Here is a 21,730-nt window from a genome sequence, read left to right as displayed (position 1 = left end):
CTGGATCTAAATTAGCCTTTGTCATGCAGTACACAATAAAACTGCATCCTAGTTTATTCAGTCATGTTTTGAATCCTTCATGAAGTTAAAACTTGATTCCTGATCTCTTAATTCATATTCGAAAGCCTTAAGCACAAGACCAGCTTTACACAAGTAAAGCTTGCCAACAAAAACCATGCAAAATCTTTCCAAAAGAGAAAACACAATTGTGACTATCACAGGGTGCAGGGACTTTGCTGTCTTCGGTTGTATGCCTCCCTCTTTTCTCACCTGTCTCCTGAAAATGGATGTGAGTTTTCTATTAAAGACTTTTTTAATTATGTTACAATAATACTGATTTATTTTTTCCAGTTGTTGACTTCAATATGCTCTGGAAATGGAATAGTCCCACTTCCAGCTAAGCAAGAAACTAATCTGAGCTGAAGTTTGAAAATATAAGTGATCAAAATCAGCCTTTTAAATTAATATTTTTCAAATTTTACTGCCAGAGATTTCAAAGACATAAAGTACACCGAAGTCCTGTTGTCTTTAATGGGAGTCGCATGTAGTCACATGAAGTGGGAACTGGTTCTACCCCTTTGAGCTGATCTTCACCTTTTCCATGTCAGTCAACAACTGAAGAGGGTTTCATCTGTGGACTCCATCTGAGTTTTAAAAACTTCTTTAACTCCTGGAATATTTGTGTTTCCCGTAACCAATTATCTAAGATGTGTAACCTTATCAAAAGTCTTTTGAAACTCAAAGTTGATGGCACCCCTGTGGTTTGCACATCTCACCATAGCAGGAATAACTTCAGAAATGTGTTATCTTTTTCTTTGCTCTGCAAATTCTACCCTGATGCACCTGGAAATATGATCGCTACCACCGATAGCTTTTTATCTCCCTCTATTATAAAGGAAACAAACAAAGCACTCTGGGCTTAAAAAAAAAGTGCCAATTTCCTACCCTGGTCTCTGCCTCCCCACTAGCTTCTATATTGGTCTGAAATTGTTGGGATTTGTTTCATCTTCTGTCCACTGCAAATGTTTTGGGAGAAACACCTGTGGTTATTTATCCAAATAAAAGTCAAAGCCTACAGTTTAACCCCGTGATGACTGAGAAGCAGGTGCAAAAATGCAAAATGCTTCACTGGACATAAAGAACAAAAGAGGAAACAATAAATATTGGAGAAATAGCTAACTATTTAGAGTTGAGTTTATTTTTTAAATATCCTGTCTAACAATTATAGTGGTCATATTTTGTTCTGAGCAATATTTCTCCTTCTATTCTACAGTGTTAATTCAGCATGTAACACTTTTGTTCCTTCTTTCAGTCACTAACACCATAGACTTCTGCCCTCTCATCCACTTAGCTATCTTTGTACCTTACTGTTTCTCTTTTCTACTGTTACCTTTCTATAAATTCACAGTGACCTTGACTGTCTCTTTTACATTTTATTGGAATAATTTTAATTTTTAGTGTCCCTCAAACTCACTTTTAGTGTTCCTTTCCTGCTTTTGGGTATTTGATTTGTTACCATCTTCAAGAAAAGGTGAATGAACTACTGAGTTATTATATCTGAGGCACTGTCTTGATATAGTATTTATCCTACAATTCTGACCTTTAAAATGGCCATGAAAGCATTCGGCTTCCCCCTGACCTTTTTTTTTTTAATCTAGCTGAGGGGTTTGGAGGGCACTTCAATTTTAGCATCTCTCTTTGAAAGGTATTGGCCCATGATAGAGATAGATTTGGGCTGGATAAACTGTGGCTCCTGGTCATACTGGAAGTTCTTGGGCACGTAGCTTGTATGTCTTTCTCATACACTTATGATTTACATATATTTGGGATTAGGAAGAATTTTTCCTCCAAATTTTTAAGGGACTTGAAACACTGGTAGTGTCCTGGAACTTTGTTTTTTCTTCTTTCAAAAGTATAGTCTAATTTTTACAGACTTCTGGCCTTTTGCCCTAATGGTATGAGGAAGCTATTCTTGCTATATTTGGAATGAAGATTCTCGTGGGGATTTCCTATGAAACATCTAGTACATGGTTGTCAATGACCCTGAGCCATACAGCAATCCCGTGTTCAGCTAGTTATTAGCTGTCTTATTCTGCTATTCAGAATACAGGCTGTGAAAAGCATGATTTTAAAATGATGCACGAGAAGAGGGAACAAAAAGCAGTTACCCTCCTCATAACTCTGAAACCTAAGGACTCTTAGGTGAATCAGCATGCTCTTGGTAGAGCTCCAGGTTCCCCTAACTCACACCAGAGAAGTAGCTCTATTTGCAGAAGTTACAGGACTGCAACATGTAACGTGTCCTTTTCATCCTTACATTTGTCCTAGAAAGCACCCTTGAAAATGGAAAGGAATTGATTGCACTGGTAGATCAGAAGCCTTGGTCAAAGAGCATATTAAAAATGTTTTCCTCTTTATCAAAGTGATTATTTAGGCCACTGATTTCATATCTGGGAGTCTCAGTTCCAAGATGTTCCTGGTTGCAAATATACAAGTATTATCAATGGTAAGGCGAAAGGACCTTCCACCCCCACTAATGTGGAATGAGCTCTCGTTTTAATCAGAGAGGCCTCCCGAAGATGAATTTGCCCCTGGATACTGCCAGTCTTGGAGAGTATCAACTAAAATCCCAGAAACAAAGAGAATGAGAATTTTGCCAGCAAATTTGCTGGAGCCTTTATTTCATCTACCTACACTCTCGCCATGCTATGAGTTGCATGAAAATCTTAGCTCTAACTCCCTCATTACCCCTCCAATTTAAATGTTTTGAAAGATCCAGTTCATCAACCCAAAATGCAATCAGCTCAGTCAGCTAAGTGAACACAACAGAGAAATCTATACCAGTTGCCATGCAAGGAAGAAACACTGAGATTGATTCATTAGAGTCTGTCTTTATTTTGCTAACCTGCTCAATCAGAAAGCACATCCTGTTGAAAATTTAAAGGACTTCCTGATAACTTAATAAAAATATGGAAGCAGTTCCTCCCTGTCAGCAGATTTAACACTGTAGTTTTCCGTTTGCTGCAAGTTCCTTGGGTATAAATCGCTCCTCCAAGCTCCTCAGATGTAGGAAGCAGAGGGTCTTGAGACATGAAATCATTTATAACTGGTCAGCAATAATTTGTAAGAATGCCTTCTCTCAGGAGGAAAAAAAAGGCAAAAAAAAGCAAAAGCAAACAAACCAGCTAAATTAATTCTGCTGCAGTATATTTAGCATGAATGGGCAACAAAGGCACAGCCTGGGGGTACCATGCATCATAATCTATCATCATGACCAAGATAATTTATATCCAGATTTCCTGTGGTGCAGGAGATCAGACTAAAGAAAGAAATCTCAAGTGAACAAAGGACTCTTGTTGTTCCTGCTACCTTTAGTAAAAGCCTGAGCATTTATTTACAAACCCCAGACTTCTGTCCCGAGTGGGGCATTTACCGAACTGTATATTGTCAAATAGTTCTGCTGAGTTAATTAAGTGTGAATGGGTTTCAGTGATGAGCACAGGGATTTTTGTATTCTAGTTCTCCATGAATAAAACACTCTGGTCCAGATAAATGGGCATTCTAAATTAAAGATGCAGTTTCTGTGTTGGATCATCAGGCCCATGTCCTTCCAGCTCAGAAAAAAATTATTTCCAGAAGGTTTTTTGTAAAGGATTAGAACTGTCTCTTTTAATGCATGAACTGGTTCTTGAGAGTCCTACTGATTCACTGAAGAGCCTCTTCTGTAGTGCATCACTTCAGGGCTTGTCTGCAACTCAGTGAGAGTAGTAGTTCAGTTATTGTGAGTTACGTACCCTTGTAGCAGTGTACACCAGCCCTCTTATTTGTTTCACTCAACACTCCTGGACTGTGCAAACAGTACAGTCCTCTTAACTGCATTAGTCAAACTTAAAATGACTGAGTCATGGCCTGCATCTATACTAACAATGTAATACTGACAGTAGTTGATAATTTTATTGTCTTTAGACTTCCTAAAAGTAGCATATTACATTTTCCTGCTGATATATATAATGGGGGGGGTTTGTTGGGTTTTTTTATTTGTTTTTTAATTATTGTAATGTAATTGGTGATCTTTGTATGATAGTTCCTTCTGAGGTTCCCTCCTACAGGCATTAGCCATTCAGCACAGTCAGTATGAGATTTAGCTCAAGATCAAGGTGCTTCCATGTAGGATTCTGTATATAGGGGTCTACCTATGAGTTAGATGTCTAAATTTGCAGTACAGTGTGCAAAGATCTAGTTTGTTGATTAACCAGGATGGACTCGATTTTTTTTTTTCCTGTTTTTTCCTGCCCCTAAACATAGGCATTTAGTGCCATTTGAGATATCACAGTGCATCCAAGGCAACCACTTAGCTGTCAGATATGAATAGGTCTGCTGCAAGATTTGCAACCAGGAGTGATACCCTATCCTTACAAACCTTGATCAAGCCTTGCTATTTAATACAGGGCAGAGTGAATTTCTATGTAATGTTCAGACACCTACAGGTAGACATCTACACTTAAGGGTCTTTAACTGGAGGTGAACTCCATCCTAGCTCTACAGTAAAAGCCACAAAGAAAAGCTGCATCTTTAATTGAAGTGGAATCAGTTTCTGTGTTTCTTTGAAAAGAACACAAGTTTTCTTACATAATCCTGTAGCTGTAATGTGCAAGTGCTTTACAACCACATACAGATTTTCCCAAGAAGCTGGGAAGGATTTTTACATGCCTGTTACAGTAGAGCAGCTGTGTTGAAGAGTTCTCTGAAAATAGAGATATGTTGAAGTCGGTAGGATTCACTTTATATGATTATAAGGGTTCACTTGTCTAGATTATCTAGAGCCTATGCCCACAAAATATTCTTTGTACATACCTATAGCAGTGAACAGGGAAACCGAAATGTTTGACTTCGCTCAGGGATACGTGTTGTTTGGCTTTGGGCCAATACTTTCCAAAAAGATTGTCTGAAGTATGAACCTGTTTGGTAAACACGTGCTCCTTTCCCAAAGTACTTGAATCCATTTTTATGTTAAAGGTGAATTTTGTTTCAGAGCTGCAAAATAAAGCTATTGCTTTAAACATCCTAAAGCATCTGCTTAAGCACAAGCCACTCATCATTAAGATTTGGTAGCATTCTGTATGCGCATATCATCTGAAAAACAAAATTGGAATTGAACAAACAAAACAAGCAAACAAACAACAAAAAAAAGCAGATGAAAAACTGAGGTGTAGGTTTCAGCAATTTAAGTCTCGTTCATCTTCAAACAGACTTAATGTGCTGTATTACAATCCAGCCAAATTACATTCAGAACTGCCATGAAAACAAATTCAGGTGCACAATGGGCTTAATTATGCTTTAGAAAATAGGAGCATCGCCAATAGCAGAAGGGGGCACTAGAAACTAGCTGCTCTATTTTCTGAATCTGTTTCTTTTGCAATCACCTTAACATTTGTAATATGTATTAAAAAAATGTATGCACACAGTCTCATTTACTAACTAGTTGTCCTTCCACCCTTTCTCAAGGGTCTTACTGTGATGTGCATCCAGTCTTCAGCCTTTGCCTTTTCTGACTGGTATGCTTTAGCTGCTCTGAAGTTGCATGAGAGATGGCCACTTCAGCAGGCCCAGCAGGAGTAATTGGACCCTACAGCAGTTTCCTTTTAAAAAAACGTGATAGCATGCTTTCAGTGATGCAGAAACAAAGTATTACCTTCCAAAGAAAGTATTATCTATTAACTCTTTAAAGGAACAAAAGAATTTGGAGCAAAGTGCAAAACTAACAGAAGGGCTGAAAGTTGGGGTATTACTTACACCTTGTTGGAACTTCCCTTCAAAGAACCTGGAAGGTTCTCTAGAAGAAAAAAGAATCACCATCTCCTCTCAGCATCAGAATCTCTTTGTCTTTCCCATGGTAACTATATCTTTTTTATCTGTTATATTCAACTAGTTTTAATGAAGAACTCTTATTACTCCAAGACCTTGGTGATTTTAGGTTTCCTTTGATTGCAGTCATGATCTTAGGAAAAGAAAACCTTTCAAGACAAGAGGCGTCTAGAAAGCAGTGGTTAGCCTGTTATCCTAGCTGATTTAGAGATAAGGCTGTGCAGAATTTCTTCTCCTGGTAATTATTTCGTTTTCTTTGACTTCACTCATTTTTGGCCTCCTCTGATTCATCACCATTCAAACACAACAACAGGTAACTATTCTTAGAATCACAATAGGCTGTCTAACCTGAAAAGCTGCTCGGTGCAATATATTTTCTCAATTTTTTTTTTCTTTGCTAGTTTTAGGTGTCTGTGTGGTTTAACCCCAATTGGCAACTAAGCACCACACAGCCGCTCGCTCACCCTCCCCCTTCCCAGGGAGATGGGGGAGAGAATCTGAAGAGCACAAGAAAGAAAACTCGTGGGCTGAGATAAGAACAGTTTAATAATAGAAATAAAATAATAATAATAATGATAATAACAACAACAACAACAAATTGTAATGAAAAGGAAGATAACAAGAGAGAGAGAGAGGAACAAAACCCAGGGAAAAACAAAAAAACAAGTGATGCAACCACTCACCACCTGCCGACCGATGCCCAGCCAGTCCCCCAGCAGCGATCGCTGCCCCCCGGCCAACTGCCCCAGTTTCTATACTGAGCATGATGCCATATGGTATGGAACAGCCCTTTGGCCAGTTGGGGTCAGCTGTCCTGGCTGTGCCCCCTCCCAGCTTCTTGTGCACCTGGCAGAGCATGGGAAGCTGAAAAGTCCTTGACCAGTGTAAACACCACTTAGCAACAGCCAAAACATCAGTGTGTTATCAATATTATTCTCATCCTAAATCCAAAGCACAGCACTATACCAGCTACTAGGAAGAAAATTAACTATCCCAGCCAAAACCAGGACAGTGTCCCAGGATTCTGTCCCTTCCTTTGAGAAGGCATAGATGTTTCCATGGCCCAACAGGTTTTATAGCCAGAGATACTTTCTTCTTAATTTTTTTTCCCATCTATTAGCCAAAGTAAGGAACATCCCCCCACCCAAGAAGGCAACACATAAGCTAAATTTCATCTTTTAGACTTTTTTATCTAGCTCAAATTTTCCATTATTCAATTCTGATCTATTATGCTTTTCTTTTGAAGAGACATACAGAAATCTTTCCTCTCCCAAGTGTCCTGAAATGTAATAAAAAAGGGAAGGAAAAATGCTTTAAAAATTTATATTGAGGGGTTATAGTGGATGACATTGCAATTAGAGGTTAAGAAAATGCTAAAGGCATGTTGTCCTTTTAATGGAGGTTCCAATTCAGATCTTTTTTTCTCCCCGGGTAGAAGCAGGTATATAGGGACTCTGAAATGGATGCATGCAGGATCTGCTAAATGTGTTTCTAATTGTCTGAGTTTAATAATTGATAATATAGACATAGCTTGCGAATTTTTCTTTCACATAAAAGATAATTGTGCCTGAGTATAGCATAGTCTGAAATTAAATGTGTTAAGTGCTCCAGGGACTAGCATGTACGTGCTATGAAAGATCATTCCTCTGGATCAGTGTAAGTTAGAACGTGTAACAACTTTTATTTATTTGGAATGTAGTGGCATTCAAAGAGCTAAAGCAGCGCTGATAAGCCATGATGATGGGTGACGTCTACTCTCTTCCCCATAAGGAGGCAGTAAAAGCTGTTGCCTAACTTCATTCTTCTATTCTTTTCTCCCCATCTGAAAGTTCACAAGAGGACCTCTAACCTTCCATGTGGCTCCTTCTAAGGTGATTTGTCTTTCTTTTGTGCAGACCTCTCTTTTATCCCCTTTCTTTCAGTCTCCTGCACCTCAGGGGAACGAAGAGGAGGCAGAAACAACTGCTTCAGGTTTCTCCTATTTTCTACTCCAATACTATTTGGAGGAAGAGGAAGGATTTTTGAAGGACTGAGAGGAGAAAAGGGCACAGGGCATATGAGGGATGTCTTAGGAGGATATAAGATCCTAAAACTTTGGAGAAAACAGAAGCTATGAAAACACAGCAAGCGAGGTGAGGTGAAAGCTGCTTGTTGGGGGAGTGTTCCAGGAAACAGAGAGGTCAGAGTGCATCAGAAGGAAAAGAGAGGCATTTATGCTGAAATATGATGGATGAGCAAGATGAGAAAGTGGGCAAGAGAGAGAAGGAAAGGAAGAAGAGAGAACCATCGGTATGTAAGATTTTTAGTCTGTGTTTTTAACACTTGTATAATCATGACAACAAATGTGTCAGAATCTTTATATATTTATAGAAAAAGAGATGAAACTCATGGGCCAGAACTGTAGGAAGAGTCTAGAGAATGGATGGAAGAAGAGAAGGGCTGTGGGATAAAGCAAAAACATATAATTTTTTGCTAGATTTCCAGAAGAAGGCATAAGTGTGCAAAAGAAAGGGTAAACAGGCAGCAATAATTTTAGCAAAAAAAGGATCTGTGTTTACACAGATTAGGCCTGAATAAAAACCCATCAAAATCTAGAGCAGTATTGGCTTCAAAGGGCTTTGGATTAGGGTTCAATGGACTCTATCTGTTGAGATGCCTAATTATAACTTTTTCTAAAGGGATGGTGGGAACTTATTATTTAGTAGCATTTTGGTTTAGCAAACGAAGCATACCCCAATCTTATGAAGTTCTTTTTGTGACTGAGATGGAAAAAAGGTACTTTCATGGTACACTCTGGCTGCAGTGAAGTACCCACGGGTAATTTGGAGTATTACTTTTGCCCACAGTGGCTCACTGCCGTGGGCTTCAGTGCTGGGCTGAAAAGGGCAACCAATGGCAAAAATACTCCTGATTGTTTTCCATGGCACTTGCTAAGCACAAAGATGATTTTGCAGGAGCACCCTTCCCTGCATTATTTGGTTTTTCCTGGAAGGTAAGCAACAAGACATTACCTTCCAGAAGGCAAAGTGCAGCTCTTTTCTCCCAGATCTCTTCCGTGTGGTTTTGCATGACTGTGCTCTTGAATCATCAAATAGCCAGGCAACAAAGGTTCAGGAGATGGGTTGTTTTTTTCTGGTTTTATTTTGTTTTGTAATGATGGTCTTATATACTAGCCTAAACACCACAAATAATACTCTGCTGGCAAAACTTCTGTGGCTTTCTCAAATGTGCCCACATCGAATGCTTTTATGTGTTTGAAATCACAAGCTTTCATCTCTCATTCTAAGGCACAGCAGTCTTTAATGTGTACGGTCAGGTGCCTGCAATTGCTTTCTTTCAATACAGAGAATCAGCACTCCAGAAAATTAGATATGAATCCTATATACAGGAATAACTCTGGATGAAAATGACTCCTCTGTTGCATTTCTGAACTAAAACTGGCTTAATGTAAAGATTTCTCTCCTCACTTGCACACCCTTCCAAGTACGTGAAAGAAATTCAGTGAAGCACAGGAAGCTGTCTGCCAAATAAATAATAATAATAGTAACAACAACAACAACAACAATAATCTGTAATTTTAAATCATAGGGAAAAGGTGGCCATGAAATTAAGAAATTCGAATGAAATACACAACGGTTAATTTAAACACAAAATTGACTCAAGAAAAGCACTTTTCTAGTGATGAGGAAATCTGTGTGCAATTATATCAATGTGATAAAGGACACTGGTAACTGCATAGATTCTGATAGTGAAGATAAATGGAGGTGATACACAAGATGATCCTAAAAGCTGGATAAAAAATCACTGCAATATTACAGTAGAAATAGATGATATTTGAAATGATTCATTGATGACAAAGTAACAGTCATTAAAGCAAATCTAAAAAAAAACAGTGCTAGGAATAAGTTTGTGTTATATTAAAGATATGCTCATAAATAGTTTGTGAAGACTTAGTAAGTGGTTAATCAATTCCAGGAGACTGTCCAAGAGGTCTGTAAGTTTGTGATAACCCTTATTTACACTCGTCTATGTAGTGTCTAATTAATAGACCTCTGGATCAGCACATGCATTATTAACACATACTAAAGAAATTACTATTATGAATCCTTTATATATTAGCTACTTAAGTCTGCTTTATGGGTAACGTACATTGGGGTAAAGTGAAAGCCCAAATACATTTAGAAATGTATTCAGTGATAGATGAAAATGTAGAGTTAATAAGACACTTGAGAACTGTGAAAAAAACACTTTGCAGTTGACTAAATACTAACAGTGATGAATACTAAAGTTAATAACAGTTAGTCCACTCATTACTGTCATCTTTCCTGTGTGACATGAGCACATCTACTTTGGAAAACAGAAAAAATACTTTTAAGTCCCTTCTTTTCTCATCAGTTTTATGGCCTCAATAGACCATTATGATCCTTAAATCAAAAAGATCTTTACATCATTAGCTTCTTTTTTGAGATAGTAACATTTTTTGATCCAATGTCATAGACTCTATAAATAATTGCCCTATATTTTCAAATAAGAAATCACTTGGTACAAGGGACTTCATACTTTCATTTTAAAAATATGAACATGATTTACTATGAGAATTCAGTATTTTTTTCCAAGAAATGTATGAATATGGGAGACCAAGATATCTCTTGTAAATTTATATTTCCTAACAAAAGTGTTTCTTGAACATGGATTCTCATAGCAACATTCCTTATGTATAATTCATTAGCTATATATGATTGAGAAAAATGCTGCCATTTTAGCTCATCAAAGGATGAATATGGACAGGTCAATGTGAAGTAATTGTGGTAAAAAATAAATGGTTCTTCCTTTTATCAGGTGATGAAATTTCTGTAGAAATACCAAAGTCTTTCTGTTGTTTTCCAGTAAAACCTCCATTGGAATATTCTGTGCAGTTGTGGAAGGAATTATGGGACTTAAGTTATAATTGAGTTGTAATTATGAAAATCAAGTTTGTTCTTTAGTCATAACAGTGGAGTAGCTGTGTATCAGACCTGTGCCTGTGTGCACACCCAGTGCACTTACAGTCTTAATGGCATCGTCCAAGAGGTTCCCAGAAAGGCATCTGCATAAACAGGATGATAGACTGCCTTGAGACAATATGAAAAGTTGAAACTAGGTCACTGACCCAGCCATCACAATTAACTATTGGAATTATTGTTACACGAGCTCTTCAGAAGGAAACTTCAAACGGTTCTATAAATCCCACCTGAGTCAACTCCTGCTGCATCAGGCCAATTTGTACATCTAGGTGGGCTGAATAAACTGGGTGAACTATCCCGAAGACTTGTGTACATCATTCCTGCTGCAGGAGTGTTGTGCATAGATAATACAGTTGTAAATAGACAATAGAAATGTTTTCTTGCAGAACTGGTTGTGTAGGACAGTCTTTTGTATGCAGTTAAGACATTCAAGATGTTTTGTATGTATTTAAGGTGTATCAACAGCCAAGAGTTATGTATGTACTGCAGTGGTCATGTCAGGGTCTGGCCATCTGGATTGTACAAACTGAGCAAAGCAGTGGTTTGGAACATCTTTCTTGATTCAGGTGAAGATAGTGATGCAAGGACCCTTGCAACAGAGATTCCCATCACCATCAGACAGCAACTGACCGTTCTGTTTGGGCAAATTAAATTCTCATGGCATTACTATCTGCCAGAATAATCCCAACAAATTTGTTCATTTGTTCATTTGTTTTTTTGTTTGTTTCTTTCTTTCTTTCTTTTAACAGTCTGTCTATCTGTGTAACACAGTTCTGATCATTCGTGTGTAAGTAAAAAAAAAATCAAATCAAGCTAGAATAGGTATTGAGACAAGCAGTTGTACACAGGGAATGCAAAAGCATACCCCATGAGAGTGTACTGAAAGAGCTTGGCTTATTTAGCATAATAAAACAACGACTGTCAAGGAATATAATTGTGATCTATAAATATACCAGGGGAGTAAACATTAGTGAGAGACAAGTACTGTTAAAGGACAATATTTTACATAGCTACTGTAAAGTAGCTATGAATAGACAGATACTGAAAGCTAGAAGTTGATTGCCATGGAAGAAATGAGACTTAAAAAAATATTCTGGTTAAAGTAATATGGGTAAAAAAGCTAGAGTTTTATGCTGAAGCTATTAGATTTATGAAAGGGATCACATGATGCATGCCTGGGACAGCAAAGCACTGGACTTAGTGGCCCAGGAAGTCCCTTCCTTTCCGTATTCCATGTTTCTCTTTCAAAATGTTAGAGAAAGATGGTCTTTTAGCTGTTGGATTGTCTATTCCTGGACTAGATTGAGGAGTGTAATGAAGACTACCGCCACTACTGTAGCTTGCGATTTCCAGCCTAAAACATAGACCCACAGGGTTTTCAAAGTTTGAATAGCTACCTGTTTTGAGGTACCTTTCTGAACCAACCATGGTGATGTCTAGTACAGCAGTGGCTCCTGCATTCGTGTACTGAGCAAAACAGGGTGGGTTCAGAATCATTTGAAAACTGAAAAGGACCATATTTCAGGCTGAATCCAGCCCTGCAACAACAGCCTGCGTAGCCTTGACTGACAACATTATATATTCTGAAGTGCCAATAAGCAAAGAAATCACTGATTTCTGGTGAAGGGTGCTACCCTCACTCTGTGTTGGTGGTCCTAATTAAAGATGTATTCAATTAAGGTAACAACCCCATCAAATTGCTTATAGGATTCATCATGCTCCAGCTGCATCTGACAACCTGTCATCTGGACAGGGGTACCAAAGCTCCATTAAGCTACCCTGCTCTGTGCTGCAAGGCACTGATGGTACTATTTGTATGAGTATAGTGAACCATCTGCAAAATGGAGAAAGCAAGATAGGGGTCTACAGGTCCTGTCTGGATGTTTTAATAATACCCCTCTTTGGTTAGACTCATTCCTTAATGACACCTGTGAAGTGGGTTACATCTGCAAGAAGGATTTATCAGAGGCTGCATCTCTTACTGTCCTCTGGCTCTGTTACAACACTCTTCAAAGTCATAAAATTGAATTTCTGCTTTTTGGCACTAAGGCAAGACCCTTAGGCAGGAGAAAAAAAAAAAAAGAAAGAAACCAACAGCTGAAGATAATCACAAGTCATGTGCAAACAACCCTCTCTTTTTCAGACATGGTCTTTAATAATGATATTTTTCTGGATTCACTCAGATTTCAGCAGGCGCTCATCAGCAGCATAGGAGTCTTATTAAAAGCAATAGCTAGCTTTTTGCTCATTTCACTGAACACTCTTCACTTCAATGAGTTTCAGTTCAGTCCAATTAGTGAGTGCAATTTAGTTTGTTCAATGCAAATCACTGGGTTTTAATTGAGTCCAATTAGGCACAAATCAATAAAAGTCAATTCAAACTAATTATCTTCTATACAAATCAATAGGATTCAATTAAAATCAATGAGGGTCTTATTCATTCTAATGACTGACCTGTTCCCACTCCTCAGTTGTTATAAAAGCATTCCACACATTGTTCAGTGTGGTGGCTCTTGGCAGTGAGGGAATATTAATCATTAGAGAAAGTATGGAGAAAAAGATATGTAACTGGGTTATCCTTTTCCCATTTCTGACTCTTCTGCAGTGAATTTTCTGCAGTGAAGTCTCCTCTTTGAGATTATGCAGGTGGTTGAATATGTGTGCAAATTTAGACATACCTATGTGAAAACTGGGCTCTGCAGTCATAGAAATTAAAAATTGATGAATGTATATACTCTCATTCACATTGTTTGTTTTTACCCTAGAAATTTCCCTTGATTTTTAAAATGTGAGTGTGCTTTGAAAAATTGACCTGAAGTTTGTTGCTAGCCATGTGTTTATCTGCTTAGCTTAACTGACAGCAGCCTCTTGCTGGTGTTAATCTATAGAGTAAGCAGTCTTCCAGTAAAGACCTAATTATGTATTTTTATAATGCGTACTACAAAGAAAGCCTTGTTATAAGTAGAGGGGTACACCAGGGTAATCATAGAATCAGAGAATCATTGAGGTTGTGTACTGGTTTTGGCTGGGATAGAGTTAATATTCTTCACAGCAGCTCATATGGTGATCTATTTTGGATTTGTGACCAAAACAATACTGAAAACACAGTAATGTTCTAGCTTTTGCTGAACACTGTTTGCACAGCATCAGGACCTCCTCTGTTTCTCACTCTGCCACCCCAGTGAATAGACTGGAGGTGTGCAATAGGTTGGGTGGGGACGCAGCTGGGACAGCTGACCCCAACTGACCAAAGGGATATCCCATACCAAATGATATTGTGGTCAGCAATAAATGCTGAGAGGAGGGAGGAACATTTGGAGTTATGGCATTTGTCTTCCCAAGTAACCAATACACATGATGAAGCCCTGCTTTCCTGGAAATGGTTAAACACCTGCCTGCCAATAAGAAATAGTGAATTAATTCCTTATTTTGCGTTGTTTGTGCACACAGCTTTTGCTTTACCTATTAAACTATCTTTATTTCCAGCCATGAATTTTCACACTTTTACCCTTCTGATTCTCTCCCCTATCCCACTGGGGGGTAATGCATGGGCGGCTGCGTGGTGCTTAGCTGCTGGCCTACGTTAAACCACAACAGTTGGAAAGGACCTCTTGAGATCATCTAGAACATGTTGTCCAGGACTGTTTCAGGTCGGGTTTTGAAAATCTCCAAGGACAGAGACTGCACAGCCCCTCTGCACAACCTCTTCCAGTGTTTGAGCATGCTCACACTTCAAAAGGGGATTTTGTGCTCAGATGGGATTTCATGTGTTTTAATTTGTGCCCATTGCCTCTTGTCCAGTCAGTGGGCACTATTGGAAGAGTCTGGCTCCTTCTCCTTCATTCATTCTCATCAGGTATTTATATGCAGGGATAAGATCCACCTGAGCCTTCTCTTCTCCAGGCTGAACAGTCCCAGCTCTTTCAGCCTCTTCTCATATGATAATACAAATAAATAACAAGAATAATTTATGTAGCAAAACTTTTTTTCTACCCTTACTTTATGCAAATGTAATTTTTAGAACCACATTTCTGACTTGTGTTTTTGAATCCAAAGTCGTCCTTTCATAATTAGCATCCAATACTCATTACAGACCTATTTTCTTAGGAAAATAGAAAGCAGAAAGCACATAACAAAGGCATTTGATGCAGGTTTTCCTTACAGCTGATTAAACATCCTTCGTATTTAGGATATGCTTACATCTGCGAGTATGCTCAGAAGGCAAGACTTGATTCTGGGTAAAGAATGTGGCCCTAAGGCTGATGCCTGGCACAGTCCAGGATCACTTTGCAGCATACATGGAAGGCAATGATTAGTGGCTTAACTTGTTGCTTGTGAAGTGTGTTGTGAAGCACACCTGGGTCTATGCACCCAGCCTGTGTGCAAACATGGTTAGGCTGTGAGTACCTTGTAGATCCAGTTGCGCTAAGCTTTGCTCTCTGCTGGGGCATAGACACAGTGTTAGAGGCTTGGATAGAGTTATGATTCAAGAAAAGGTAGTACCTGAATCCCTCGGGCACCTATGAAACTCTCTTTCTATTCTGGTAATGCTTTCCCAGCTCTACGTAGCTACCTCCTACTGAAATGTACAGACTGCCTCTGAATGCAGTAAACATTCGGTCAAGCTTTTAGGAAGGGTGGACCTCAGGGGGAGGCAAGGTGCAAAGCAGGTGATGTTGAACCCATAAATGAGAGCAGAGAAGTACATAAGCCACTCACAAGAAAGGAAAGGAAGATGAAGGTGGATTGAATAACGAGAAATGAAGGAGAGAAACTGATAGACCAATAATTACAATTTAGAGCAGCTGAACAGCAAGCAATATCCTAACTCCTATGGTAGAAGCAGAAGTTCCTTCCCAAACAGCCATACCAATATTCCTTCAAAATGAGGAAACAACAGGAAAAATAACAAGATAAATAATTTCTGGATTACAAAGCAACTGAAATTGTACCCTGTTTCTGCTAAGAACCCAAATTTAATCTGTTCAGTAATTTAAAATATAACATGTTGATCTCATATGGTAAATAGATCTACACTTGGCAGTTTTTCATGTAAAGATGAGACTATTTTGTAATGTATTATTTTTATTTGTGGTTTAGATGTCATTATGCACTTCTCTAACAACTAGTTTAAAAATAAAATTTTGTATATAGAGACATTGTGCATCAAACTGAGGTAGCCCTTGAACATCGAATAAAGGAGCAGATACTACCTTGATTTCAGATTAAAAATTATGTTAAATTTGTTTTTCAATACATTGTCTAATATTCATTGTGAATGTCCGTAACACTTGCATTTTTGAAGACAAAATCATACTTTTTTATTGTATGAGCAATAAAGGTGTATGTCCTGGCCAGTTTTCAAAGCTTGGAAATAGAGAGAATCTGAATGTAGACTTCAACATATACATATAGGATGGTAGATTGCTTCAGTTTGGGCAGCTGTTGTGGTAACCCAGCAGACAGCTAAACACCACAGAGCTGGTCACTCACCCCCACCCCCTGCAGTGGAATGGGGTAGAGAATCGGGGAAAAAAAAGTACGATTTGTGGGTTGAGATAAAGACAGTTTAATAGGACAGAAAAGGAAGGGATAATAATAATAGAATATACAAAGCAAGTGATGCACAATGCAGTTGCTCACCACATGCTGACCGATGCCCAGCCAGTTCCCGAGAAGCGGCCCCCTCACCAGCTTTCCCCTACTTTATATACTGAGCATGATGTCATATGGGATGGAATATACCTTTGGCCAGTTTGGATCAGCTGTCCTGGCTGTGTCCCCTCCCAGCTTCTTGTGCATCTCCAGCCTTCTCAGTTGGTAGAGCATGAGAAGCTGAAAAGTCCTTGACTTAGTGTAAGCACTACTTAGCAACAACTAAACCATCAGTGTGTTATCAACATTATTCTCATCCTAAATCCAAAACACAGCACTATACCAGCTACTAGGAAGAAAATTAACTCTACCCCAGCCAAAACCAGGACAGCAGCTTAACCAAGAGGCTGCTTTATTTCTATATACTTTACCATAAGTATTACATGCAATCAACATTTAGCAAACACTAAAAATATCACTGGTGTTGGTTAGATGTTTGACATATATTAATTCAATCAGCCTCATTCATAAAGGGTATAGTTGTCCTGACATGGCATAGAATTGAAACATGTTTCAAGTGCAGAGATCTGTCATAATACTTGATATTGTGATTTAAAAAAAAAAAAATATATATATATAATGAAAGCACAAAACCACCTTTTTTTAAAGCAAATGGCTGCAAGAGTGGGAAGACATAGTTGGCTGGCTCCTTAGACAACAGCAGGACAAGGACAAGTATTTTAAAATCTTCAGTTAAGCTTTCATCTTCAGTTAAGCTTTCCAGTCCAGTTTGAAAAATGGAGTTGAAGATGCAGTGCTAGGTTTATGGAGTGGCTTTCATGTGGAGTCAAATTATAGTATGGGATCAAGCTACTTACATTAATGCATGAGAGAAAAGATTATTAAAGGTTGGACCATGACCCAAATGGCTCCCAAGCTTGAAATAAATTAGGATGTTTTTTGTTTTACTGAAAGGGGAGTCACAAGCAGAAGTGAGATGGAAATTTCTGCCCTAAAGCCTCACTAAGAGCAATAAAACTGTTTCCCGAATTCCTGCCCACCTGTATATCTCCAATTTCAAATAAAGTACCTTGTTTTCCATTACATAAATCACTTCTTTGTACCAAATTGTTCTTGCTCATGCTGAGTAGTAACTATTTAAATGTCTCTACTGATGTCAACAGCTTTATATGAGATTAAAATATCACCTGACTTCCTGCACGTATCATGTTATAACCTAAGTATGCACATTTTAAAATAGCGTTCAAATTATGATGATTCCAAGGCCTTTAAGGACAAAAAAGTAGAAGCTCTCTTTTTTTTGTTGTTTTTATTTCTACTGTGGAGACATATTTATTAAGAAAGGGGAAGAACTGATAGATGTTTTCTTAACCTTGAATGTCTTCAATGTTCCATCTTCTCAAGTGCAGTCATGGTTTATAAGAGTCTATTACTAATTTGCAATGTTTCTGTTAAAGTGGATGCTGAAAGGCACAGCTGAGTGTAGCTAAACGGATGTGGAGGCAATATTGTTCCTAAATATTTTTTGAATTGATGGGTAGACTGGGAAAAAAAGAAAAGAAAAAAGAAAACACAAATTATAGATGACTATATAATTCAAGAATGCATATAAATTTGTAAATAAGAGCCGAAGGAACAGCATAACAAAATCAGATTATGCTTTATTGAAATACCATGAAAATTCATCAAATATATAATAAACAATTTTATACTACATACAAGAGTTTGTAAAAAGAAGAAAGTGCCAGTTACTAGTTCTATAGGAAAAAGTCCACTTCTTTTGCTCTAGGTATGACGTTATGGTATTTATTTCAGTGCCAAAATAAACAATAACATATGGGTGCAGGTGAGTTGGACCAAAGAGGCATGTAACTTGGTACCTTGTACACAGAAAGGCCATCTTATATGATATTTTCTCTGAGTGCTTTCCCAGCCTCCAGTCGTTTGCTGCTGAGGGCCTTCCTAAGGAAGAGTTACTACCTTGCCGCTTCATCGTTCTGATGGATTTCTCCTCCATGACCTTGACCAGCAGTTTGAGGTCTGTAGTCAGACAGGTTCTTTCAGATTCTGCAAGAAATCAGCAAGAATACCATTCTTACTCCAATTAGCTTCAATTACTCCTGTTTCCCCAGAGCAGGCCTATCAGATAAGTGTGAGATGATCTACTGCCTTCTGCACATCCCTATGAACAGTTTTTGTCATCCTTATCTAGTGATCATCATATTCCATTGCTCAATTTCTCTACTTCTGACTACATTTTCAAGGTATTCGTTCTTCTTATACTCCCCAATCCATTTTCTTCTGATATTTTTCATATTTCTAATCAGTCTTTTATGTTGTGTAACATATTTTGATTCCTTGTGTTCCCCTTTAACCCTCTTTGTTATTTGGCATTTCTAATTACTTAATTAGTGAATGAAGATGGTATTTGGAAAAAAAAAGGTGTTCTCATTAATGGAGACGTTAAAGGGAAAATCTAGACAAAAGCTGCTCAAGACCTTCTGACCATTTGAATAACCCATAAAGAGTGGATTTCACTTTCTTTATCTAGGAAAAAAAAAAAAAAAGAAAAGAGAGGATGATAACATGTCTAAAGAAACTAACAGCAAAACCATATGTGTGAGATTGATTCCATTGAGTCCTGTATAGCTTTTGTCACTGTGTGATGGTGTGCTTCCCCTGCCCCCGACCATTATCTCCTGCAACCCTGGTTAGGTGATAACCACCAGTGGTGATTGTAATGGATGCATCTGGTCAGGATGGCTGCATCAGCTCAGAGTGGATTCAGGAGACAGATAACAACACAATAGCCTAGGGCTATTGTGCAATGCGCCCACCGAAGAAACTAAAATCTGTGGCCACCATGCAAACATGACTATGGGTCAATCATCCTATCCCCCATAAATAGTGAGCAGCCCAAGAGCCCTTTGAGCTCTCCTGCACGGCAGTGGGCTGCACGCCAGGATCTCCCCTTGAGCAGGGACGCCTCTCAAGGTTACTCCCTGAGGCTGAGAGATTCCTTGCCACAACAGATCCTCGGTAAGTGACTAATAGCATGCTAAACTTTGAAATCTTAGCTAAGTGATATAAAGGATTGATTGTGCATATATATATATATAATCCTTTAGATATAAACCGTTGACCAAGTCTGGGACTAGGACTGGATCTAGCCGCACCTAGACTCCTCTCTGAGAAGGAGTTTAGAAAGCAAGGGGATCCTTTCCGAACCTCATGACTCAACGGGAGGGTCTCCCTAACAGTTTTGTCTGACCCTGTCCTCTATGCAGTAAATGATCAAGTGTGCCTTGCCATCGAATCTTGTTAAAACACGGTCGCATTGAACTTTGTTAACTCCTTATTTTGTATCAATAAACTATATTTTTGCTTCTCTCTTATGAGTGAAGTGCATGCTCACTCCATCCGCGACACACTGTCATTTCTGCAGCCAGAAATTTGCCTTAAAGTTAAGAGGATGTATGCAGGAAATCTTGGAAGGGTGGAAGGTACTGTTCAAACAGAAGGAAGGGAGGGAAGAGGGAACTTTTCAAATTTCATTCTTCCAAAGCAGGATATTTCGTGATACCACCAAACACCCTCTGAAGTTTCCTGTTATTTCTTTCCAAAATGTTTCTCCTGCAATTATTGTCTTGTAGTCTAATGTCATTTGGGTGTAAGAGTGAGTTTGCTGGCAGTTTAGATATGGGTTGGGAGGGTCTGAAGTACATGAGAGTAGGTCTATATCATTTGTTTGGAAGGTTAGTAGCTAAGAGGTGGAGGAAAAAGTTGGCAGTTTTTCTTAGAAAGAGTTTTCCCTGTTCCCTGTTTCATGAAGGAAGGGAAACATTTAGAGCACAAGTTCCTGAAGAGAGGAATAGAAGTAAATAACTGAAAAAGTAAAAGGTTGCAGTACTTAGAATCAGTAGAGGATTCGAAAAGAAGGCTTGGGCTTAAAATTGAAGGACCATGGATAGACCAAATTCACATGTGCTGGTGACTTAAATCCTATTTCAGATTTCTTCTCCCCATATCAGTTATTTTTTTGTCAGTAATAGTAATGAAGTTTCTACCTAATGTCTTAATCCCTTCAACAAATTTTCTAATTCTTTAGAGATTATCAAATTTCTCTAATGACTAAACTGAGGGAATAGGGAAACTTTGGCTGAAATGAGCATAAATATTTTTCTGGACCTGGGGCAAGAGACTCACTTCACATATAGTGTTGCAAAAGTAGCTCCCTGCCCACTCTCTGAACCCAAATTACTGCTAGGTCCTCATAAGCTATAGATCTCGTACATCCAGTCCCAGTTTCCTTCTCATCCTGTTTACAGCTGGATCTATTCTCAGGGGTACAAGGTATGAAGTATGGATGACACAAAGCCAGAATCTCCTCAGTTAACTCATTTGGCTTCTTCCCCAATCTTTTTTTGATGTTTCAGTGGAACAAATGGGATGTTCTGGACTGCACAGCAGTCCACAGAAGATTTCCAGACATTTGTTTGAATTCTCATTTTGGCAAACATTGCTATGAATGTGGCTTGGGGATATAAATGGTGTCTGGTAAAACCATCTGTATTTTGTTAGGGTCACCTCCAACGGTGGTAATTGAGCCAGCTCCATTTAATAGCTGTTTAATTCTCTTCCCCTTCAGTGTCACATTGAATCAAAAGTTCTCATTTTTATTTTCTTTATGCTTTATTTGAAAGCTAAATGGGCTGTACATATTACTGGTCTTAATCCTTCATGGAACTAGCACAAATTGACATTTTCCACATCCCAGGGTAAGACAAAGATTAATTAAAACCTCATGCTGGTCTATTATCCTCCTTTTTAATTTCATTTTTAATTCCCATGAATTTTAGACTAACTTTAAAATGATTCCTTTTCCAAATATGAATAAATCCGAGCATCAGACTCTCAAAAAAAAACCCCTCAGGAGACACCCATGCATCGGTAATATGCATGCCCAAGTGATAACAGGAAATTTCCCAAGACATCTAGTTCTCTAGAAAATCCCAGGCCAGTTTTGCAGAGTTCAGATAAATAAAGATGAATGCCCAAACTTCTAATTGCTCATCCAATTAAAGACCGTGAATCATAGTCATATCCATCTTAAAGGATTACCAAGAAGAAAAAAAGCAGTGGAGTTGTGGGGAAAGCTGAATAGGAAATCACTCTTTAGACTCCCTGTGTTCAGTATACTACAGCTTCATCTTATACAGAAAGTTACAATATTAGTTATTTGTGTG

The sequence above is a fragment of the Mycteria americana genome, chromosome 2 (genome assembly GCF_035582795.1).
Source record: "Mycteria americana isolate JAX WOST 10 ecotype Jacksonville Zoo and Gardens chromosome 2, USCA_MyAme_1.0, whole genome shotgun sequence".
NCBI lineage: Eukaryota > Metazoa > Chordata > Aves > Ciconiiformes > Ciconiidae > Mycteria > Mycteria americana.
This window is presented reverse-complemented; position numbering follows the sequence as displayed.